The 8,663-nt window shown below is 34.7% G+C and overlaps 1 non-coding gene across 1 annotated transcript; it reads right to left on the bottom strand.

Moving 5' to 3' along the window:
• Positions 1 to 345: 345 nt before the first annotated feature.
• On the bottom strand, positions 346 to 427 carry TRNAS-UGA (transfer RNA serine (anticodon UGA)). The gene has a single exon. It is a non-coding gene; the product is annotated as a tRNA-Ser (tRNA).
• Positions 428 to 8,663: the final 8,236 nt, after the last annotated feature.

Here is an 8,663-nt window from a genome sequence, read left to right as displayed (position 1 = left end):
TGTTTGTACAGATACAATTATAAACTACAAGACCACAAGATTTAGAGCATCAACCCCAATAGGGTGATGGTTTGAAAAGATCATAGACGACACATCTAACATTCGAACAGAAGGATTGGGCTCGAAGATGGCGACATAAAATTAAGAAAAAAAAAATATAATATTTTGAAATCTATGGATCAATTAAAATTTAAATTTAAATTTTGAACTAAAAATAGAACATTTTGAAACCTATAAACAAAACTAGACCTAACTGAAAATTTTAGGGTGATGGCGGTAGGCCGGAGGGGAGAAAGAATTAATTAAATAAATTATATTAAAAAAAAAGGTAAAGAAAAAAGAAAACGTCGACAGCAGGGTTCGAACCTGCGCGGGCCAAGCCCAACAGATTTCAAGTCTGTCTCCTTAACCACTCGGACATATCGACCATTTGATCAAAAGTCGACGCATCACTGTAAAGATTCTATACAAAATTGAGAATTCAAAATTTAAAATAATAATGGTTAACAATAAACAATTATTAAAAATTATAAACTGTGATTATCATATTTACTATGACAGGTTATCATTATCGTCGACGATTTTACTCAATTTATTTCTATTCAACGCTTTACATAGTATTGTAATATGTGTATAGATAAAAGTAAAATATAGAAAAATTCAAAATTCAGCCAAGAAAAAAAAATCTTTACAAGCTAATTCAGGCCTTCGCTGTACTAAAAAAAGCAGTATCCCTAGAGTTCCTTAAAAAAAAATAAAAATAAAAATAAAAATAATAGTAATAAAATAAATAAAATCCCAGCCGGAGAATTTGGAAAGTTTATGGCAAGTGTCTTCCATTTTATACTAAGAAAGGGATGCATTAGAATTTTAACAAAACGGTTCAATTTCCACTATAATATAACCATTAAATTTGTGATTATTTGTTTATTAAAAAAATTGTTACAACTTTTTTAAATAAGAAAACTATAACGGTTTAGGAAGCAGTTAAATAACGTACATACATTTATTTTTGCGGAGTACATACATGATTTTAAGTATGTAATGGCCTGTTTGTAATTTATTGATAATTAAAAGGATAAAATGATCTAAAAATATCTTTTAAAAGTCATGGCTTTTTAACATATTATTGATATGCAATTCAACATACCGAAATATATATATATATATATATATATATATATATTTTGGGGGTGGGGGGAATCCTTTCTGTATTGTAGTTGCTACGTAGCTAACAGTCCGAGGGCGAGGAACGAAGTAGCTCGACTGAAAGGAGAGGTTCGATGATATTTTTACTAATATGTCATTTTGGTCCTAAATTTTTAAGACCTACTTTTTTAGTTAATGAAGTGTTTGAGACAATAATTATCCTAAAACTAGAATAACCACCTCTTACTACAATAAATATTATTTTATAGTTTCCAACTAAGTCAATATTATTTCAAAATTTTCATTTACTACAATATTTACTATTTACTACAATTTTTATTATTTTATATCCCTCATTTTTATATTCTTTGCTATAATGTTTACTATTTCATTCTTAAACAAAAATAGTTTATACTTCAAACAAATATTATTATAAATCAAACCAAAATAATATACACCCTAAATGTAAAATATTATAACTCAATTATAATAACCAACTTCTTGTCCCGAACGCCCTTAAATTTTATAAAATGGATATAAAAGATCATTCTGTTAACAAAACCACAATGAAGAAGAAGAAGAAGAAGAAGAAGAAACTTTTAATCTCCTCTGCTATTCCTCTGCTCCCAAATTACGTTTAGTTAAAAAAAAAAAAGAAAAAAAGACTATTGAAACCCAAATGCATGTTTTGGGCGTGGGGTAATTAGGTACACAGGGAGGTGTACTTTAATTCCAAAATGACAAACTCACGGCTACTTTCACGACTACCAACAACTGGTGATGTCATCAAGTTCTTACTGTTTTGGCTTATTCTCTCGACTTTCTCATGACTTCTTCTCCCAACTAGGAAACAATTGACGATGACATCACTGTTAGAGAATATACATGCCACTGAGGTGAGTCATGAAGGATTATTCCTTTAATGCTCCAGATTTCTATTAGGATTGGGTGATAACAAACAATATTATTTCTTCATGTATTGGACCATGTGTCCTCATTTCATTAGTCATTTGGTATATAATTTTTTTTTTAATTCTTTGAATCCCTAAAATAGGAAACAGTGTATAAATTGGGCAAGCTACCCTTTTTCAATGTAAGAAAAAGAATACGAAGAGGCAAAGTTGAAAAGCTCTCTGTCTATCGTTTAGCATTTTAGTTCCATCGTATACAACGATTAGCTAAAGGACTGAATACTCCATTCATCGTTTAGCGCTGAGCATCCATCGTATACAATGAAGAGGTAAACGATAGCCTCTATCGTGTAGCTCTCGAATCCTGTCGTATACAACGAAAAGGTAAACGATAACTCGTTTTATTATCGTGTAAGTTCCAAGGCTCCATTGTGTAGTACGACGAGGTAAACGATAAGGTTCAATATTACATCGTTTAACTACCTGACTCTATCGTGCATAACAAAGAGGTAAACAATACTGTTTCCATCCGTTTTATTTTTCTAACTTGTTATCAGAGCTGCTATGGAAAACGCCACTGTCACAGGATTCTACGTGACCACTGAATCGTCGAAATTCAACACACCTCCCCTTAATCAACTACTAAATCAAATAACTAGCACCAAATTGAAGAGAGGTAACTTTATACTATGGAAGACCTAGCTCTTCCAATCCTGAAAGGATACAGACTTGAAGGTCATCTATCCGGAACTAAGGTATGTCCTCCTATGTTCATTGTTGCTACTTCATCAGCTGTTGAACCTGGTGAAGTAGACTCTTAAGCCGCAGAAGGAGCTTCGAGCTCCACCTATGTGAAGTCCCTGAACCCAATGTATGAAGCTTGGGTTACAGTAATGTAACAACCCCAATTTTAGGAAAATTTAAGTTAATTATCTAAAATTATTGAGTTTAAATTTTCCTCTCATTTGAAAAATTGGGATTAAATTGAAATAATCGAAAAACTTTAATTGGTTAAATTGATTAGATATTCGAACTGTTTATCTTGAAAATATTGAATTTTTCTTCCCTTTGATTTTGGATTTTAGGGCCAACTTTAAAAAAAAAAATTAAAGAGATAATTAATTTCATATGGTTTTGAATTGATTTAAATATTTGGAAGGATTTAATTTGTATCAAATTGATGGATTTTATGCCTTTAATTTTGGTTTTTGAAGCCTAAATTAAGATAATTTGAAAAGTTAATTGATTTATAAATTTAATAGAATCTTTGGATATTTTGGAGATATTGTGATAAAATATTTTATTTATCTGTTAAAAATTAAAAAAAAAAAAGAATTGAGATTTTTTTCGAAATTAAATGAGAGTGAAAAGATGTCAAAAATTGGGGAGAAAGCAATTCGATTTTTCAGCGACAGCTTTCACAAAATTGTCGATTGTCAAAGTTTAAACCGTTGGATCGTGCTCAAATTTGGTCAGTCTGTTCGAGACATATAGAGTTTCATTTTGAACGGTTGATCATTGTTTGAAGCTATGGTTTGTTCGTAATCGCTGCTGAATAAAATCTATAAAACTAAAAATTCCCCTTCTCTCTTACTCTTGCAAACCCTCCTCATGCAAGACCCTCACTACCAGCCGCTAGCCTAAACAATTTATGTCGTCCGACAACAACACCCGCTACTTATCTATGACAGCCACAAGTCAACGCGCCGTTGGCTGCCACTGCCCCGATCTTTGCCGGAATTTTGAGGAAAACCTTGGGTAAGTTCATTCCTTTGATTTTGGGTTAAATTAGTAATCTCTCTTTGGTTTGAAACTTAGATTCAAGGTTTGGAAGTTTTGAGGCATTGACCATCAAGCTAGAGACCATTTTGTTTTGCAGAAAATTGATGAAGATTGGTAAGTTTTGTAAGTTGTTAGATGGTTATTCTTTTGGATTGAGAGTAATAGTGGGAAAATTAAGTTATTAATTTTGGATTTAATTCATGATTAGATTGGCTAATTAAATCGAGTATTGGAATTTGTCTTGGATCAAGCAACAACTTTAGGTTGATTCAAGTGTGCTAAAGACGTTCTAAGGAGATTTTGTTTTGCATTTTTTACCAAGTTGAGGTAAGTGGTACTATTATCGGTGCCTTTGTGCCAGGCGACCTAGTCTAGAATTATAAAGTTAACTAATGGACTCTTGAAATATGATTTTATCATTATGTTTTACTTGTTGCATGACAGTTATGAGTATTATGAGCATGTTCGAATTTTTAATTAGTACTGATATTATGTATATGATGCATGAATAGACCAATAGGGCAGTTTACCGTTTTGCCTTGATGCATGTTTTATTTCAGAGGACCAACGAGTCTAGTTTAATATTTGACGGTGTGCCTACGGGCTGCTAGACATGCGTGAGCTGACAGGTTTACGTTCATGTTATTTTTTTTTCACGTTTCATGTTTGACGGTGTGCCTACTGGCCGGTCGACATACGTGAGCCGATAGGTTTATGTTTATGTTATTTTTCATGTTTGACGGTGAGTCTACAGGCCGCTAGACATACATGAGCCGACAGGTTTACGTTCATGTTATTTCCATGTTTGACGGTATGCCTACGGGCCATTAGACATGCATGAGTCGACGGGTTCACGTTCATGTTATTTTCATGTTTGACGGTGTGCCTATGGGCTACTAGAAATGCATATCAAGACAAGACAGTACGTCTTTTGGTTTCCCTTTCATCATAAAAAATCGATGTAGCTGTATGAGTCACGTGCCATCATTCTCTACTCGTGGATGCATAGCCTGATCCCGGTAATGGGATCACTTACTGAGTATTTTATACTCAACCTTTCTTAATTTATGTTTTTCAGGTAAGGAAAGGAACGAACTTGTGGGTGACGAGAGGGACCTATGATCGTGCCATATGAGACATATAAATCGCTTCTATTCAGTTTACATTTTCAAGCTAATTAAAAGTTTTGATTTGAAACTCGATGTTGGTCAAAATTTTATTTGTTTAAGTAATTTTTTCTTCATTATTTTAGGGGCCCCGAATAAAAGTTTTACTTATTTGTTATTTATTTTGGAAAACTATCTTTATTATTTTAATGAAATTTATTTTCCTCAATGGTCAAAATGTTTTGAATATAAATGTGTAATTATAAGTAACGACCCTTATCAAAGTACTCAAAAAGGTCGGGTCGTTACAAGCAAACCAAATCTTGTTAGGGTGGTTAGACAATTTTATGACTCCTGAAGTTGCTGCACAGCTGATGGGATACAAAAGTGATAAAAGTCTATGGGATGTCATTCACTCATTGTTTGGAGTTCAATCGAAGGTAGAAAAAAGACTATCTTCTCCAAGTTTTTCAACAGACTCGTAATGGTAACATGTCAATGTCTGAATATTTGAAACTTATGAAGCTTCACTCTGATAACCTGGCTCAAGCTGGTAGCCCAGTTTCTACACGTAACCTAGTGTCTCAGGTACTCATTGGGCTAGATGAGGAGTATAATCCAGTGGCGGTTGTTATTCAAAATAAGCCTGAGATCTCTTGGCTAGATATGCAGTCTAAACTACTGTCATTCGAAAAGAGGTTGCAACATCAGAATACTTCAAAAGCCACTACAACGTTTGCTCATAATGCCTCGACCAATGTTTCTCTCAATCGAAACAACTCTACATACAAGACACCTAGACAGAGCAACAAATAAGAAGGTAATAGGCAAAAATCTAATGGATCCAGAGGAAACAACAACAATGGAAGAAACAGAGGACGAGGCAGAGGAAATAGACCTACCTGTCAGGTCTGCTCCAAGTATGGACATGTTGCAGATGTGTGCTATCAAAGGTATAATTGAGAATTTGTCCCAAATCAAAACAGTGGTAAAGGAAATACTCAGAATCAAGGGAACCCTGGGGAAAATCCTTCAGCCTTCGTTACCTCACAAAACTTGAATCCATTTCTTCAAACTAAATCAACAGAGGACTTTGATTGGTATGTAGATAGTGGAGCAACCAACCATGTCACAGCAGATCCCAAAAATATAGCAAATCCCTCTGAATACACAGGTAATGAACATATTATAGTAGGGAATGGACAACAGTTAGACATATCCTCCATAGGCAATGCATGTTTAAGCTCCTCTTGTTGCAATCTAAATCTGAAAAACATCTTGTGTGTACCAAATATTATAAAGAATTTGGTTAGTATATCAAAATTGGTTCAAGATAATGATGTTTCTGTTGAGTTCTATTATGATTGATGTGTTGTTAAGGACAAATGTTCGGGACAAGTATTGGTGAAAATAACTCTTAAAGATGGACTATATTAGTTGAATGAAGCAGAAGTGATCCCAGTTGATGTAAATACCAAAGAGGCAAGCTGTTTTCCTAACCTAATGAACAAAAATAACAATTCTACAATATTTGTTCTTTCCAAAAGTGGAACAAACTTAGTAGAATCAAAAGGGTTGTGGCATAGGAGACTAGGTTACCCTTCTCTTCGAGTTTTGGAGACTATATTGAAAACTTGAAATCTTCCTACTAAGTTAAATGAAGAGATTAATTTTTATGAACCTTGCTGTCTTGGTAAAGCCTATTCCCTACCTTTGCCTAATTCTTTGTCTCGTGCATAACACAAATTTGATTTAATACACTTAGATGTAGGGGTCCAGCCTCTACAAACTTCACTGAAGGATATAGATATTACATATCATTTATTGATGATTACAGTAGATATCTCTGGGTCTATCCTCTTAAACAAAAGTATAATATACTACAGGCCTTCAAAACAAACATTAAAGCACTACAATCAGATAATGGTATTGAATATGTTAAGTTGCATCAGTTATATAATTCAGAAGACATTGCCTCTAGATTTTCTTGTCCCTATACAATAAAATGGAAGAGTTGAAATAAAACATACACCTAGTAGATATGGGACTAACCTTACTAGCACAAGCATCAATGCCTCTTCAGTTTTGGTGGGATGCCTTTCTTAATGCTTATCATCTGATAAATGGTCTTCTCTCGCAGGTACTAAAGAATCAATCACCAATACAACTGATGTACGGTAAACTATTAGATGTTACAAAACTAAGAGTGTTTGGTTGCGCTTGCTTTCCATGTCTTCGAGCATACCAACCAAACAAGTTTCAGTTCCACTCTGATAAATGTGTTTACTTGGGTCCAAACATGGTTCACAAGGGACATCGATGCCTGAACAAAGATGGTAAAGTGTTCATCTCTAGAAATTTCATCTTTAATGAATCTGATTTTCCTTTCTCCTATGGCTTTCAGGTGCTCGGTCCATCAACACACAAAACTACAGTGAATAGTGACCCTCAAGTTCTCTCTCCCAACATAACTCCACTATTGCACAATACCCCCATTCAACCACCACAATCTGCCTCAAATCCATATAACAGTCCCTCACTATTAAATACCCCTATATCGGATATCAATCCAGCCTCTTCCCTCCCTCATATGCTTGTTGAACCTATCTCTTTTCCCCAAATATTAGATGCATTGCCTAGCCCCTATCCAGATCATACAACCATCCAGACTCCCTTGGCCAGCCCTTCCACTCGATCACCTAGTAGCATAACTCCAAAGGCCTCACATACATCCCCTATTCCTAATATCTCTCATCCCTTAAAGCCTACTCATCTAATGATTACGAGAGGCAAAGCTGGCATTTTCAAACCAAAAGGTTGGCTAAGCACTATTTAACGTGACTGGTCTTTAACTGAACCAACACGGGTGTCTAATGCACTTGCTACACCTCAGTTGAGGCAAGTTATGGATACTGAATTTCAAGCACTTATCAACAACCAGACTTGACATTTGGTTCTTCTCCTATCATTCTTCAATGTGTTGGGAAACAAATGGATCTTTAGACTCAAGAAAAATCTGGATGGGTCAATACAAAGATACAAAGCATGTTTAGTAGCCAAAAGGTTTCAAAAACATCCCGGAATTGATTTCATTGAAACGTTTAGCCCGGTGGTCAAAACATCAACAATCAGAGTTGTTCTAAGCATTGCTGTCTCCAAAGGATGGGCCTTTCGTCAGCTTGATTTCAACAATGCTTTTCTAAATGGCAAACTAACAGAAGATGTCTATATGCACCAATCATCCGGGTATGTTAACTCTGAGTTTCCTAATCATGTATGCAAACTGAGCAAGGCTATATATAGACTAAAACAAGCCCCTTGGGCCTGGAATGATCTACTCACCACTACTCTAATTAGTTGGGGATTCACTAACTCGAAGGCAGATACACCACTATTTATACTAAACTTAAAGGGTTCAACTATACTGCTCCTTGTCTATGTTGATCATGTAATAATCATAGGTAACAATAACCACTTGATCTCTTGGTTAGTGGCCACTTTGGATGACATGTTTGCTATAAAATACCTAGGCAAGTTGAATTACTTCTTAGGTATCCAAGTTTAGTATCTAAAGCATGGTTTTATATTGAATCAGTCAACGTATGTTGATAATCTATTACAAAGGATTGGTTTTTCAAATCTGAAACTTGCAGCCTCACCTAGCTACTTAGGCAACACTTGTCTATTACTGATGGAATTCCTCCCACTGATCCAT

Source organism: Benincasa hispida, chromosome 4, assembly GCF_027475165.1.
Source record: "Benincasa hispida cultivar pf3 chromosome 4, pf3_genome.v1.1, whole genome shotgun sequence".
NCBI classification, from domain to species: Eukaryota; Viridiplantae; Streptophyta; class Magnoliopsida; order Cucurbitales; family Cucurbitaceae; genus Benincasa; species Benincasa hispida.
The sequence above is the reverse complement of the archived record's forward strand: the minus strand, read 5'-3'. Positions and strand labels throughout refer to the sequence as shown.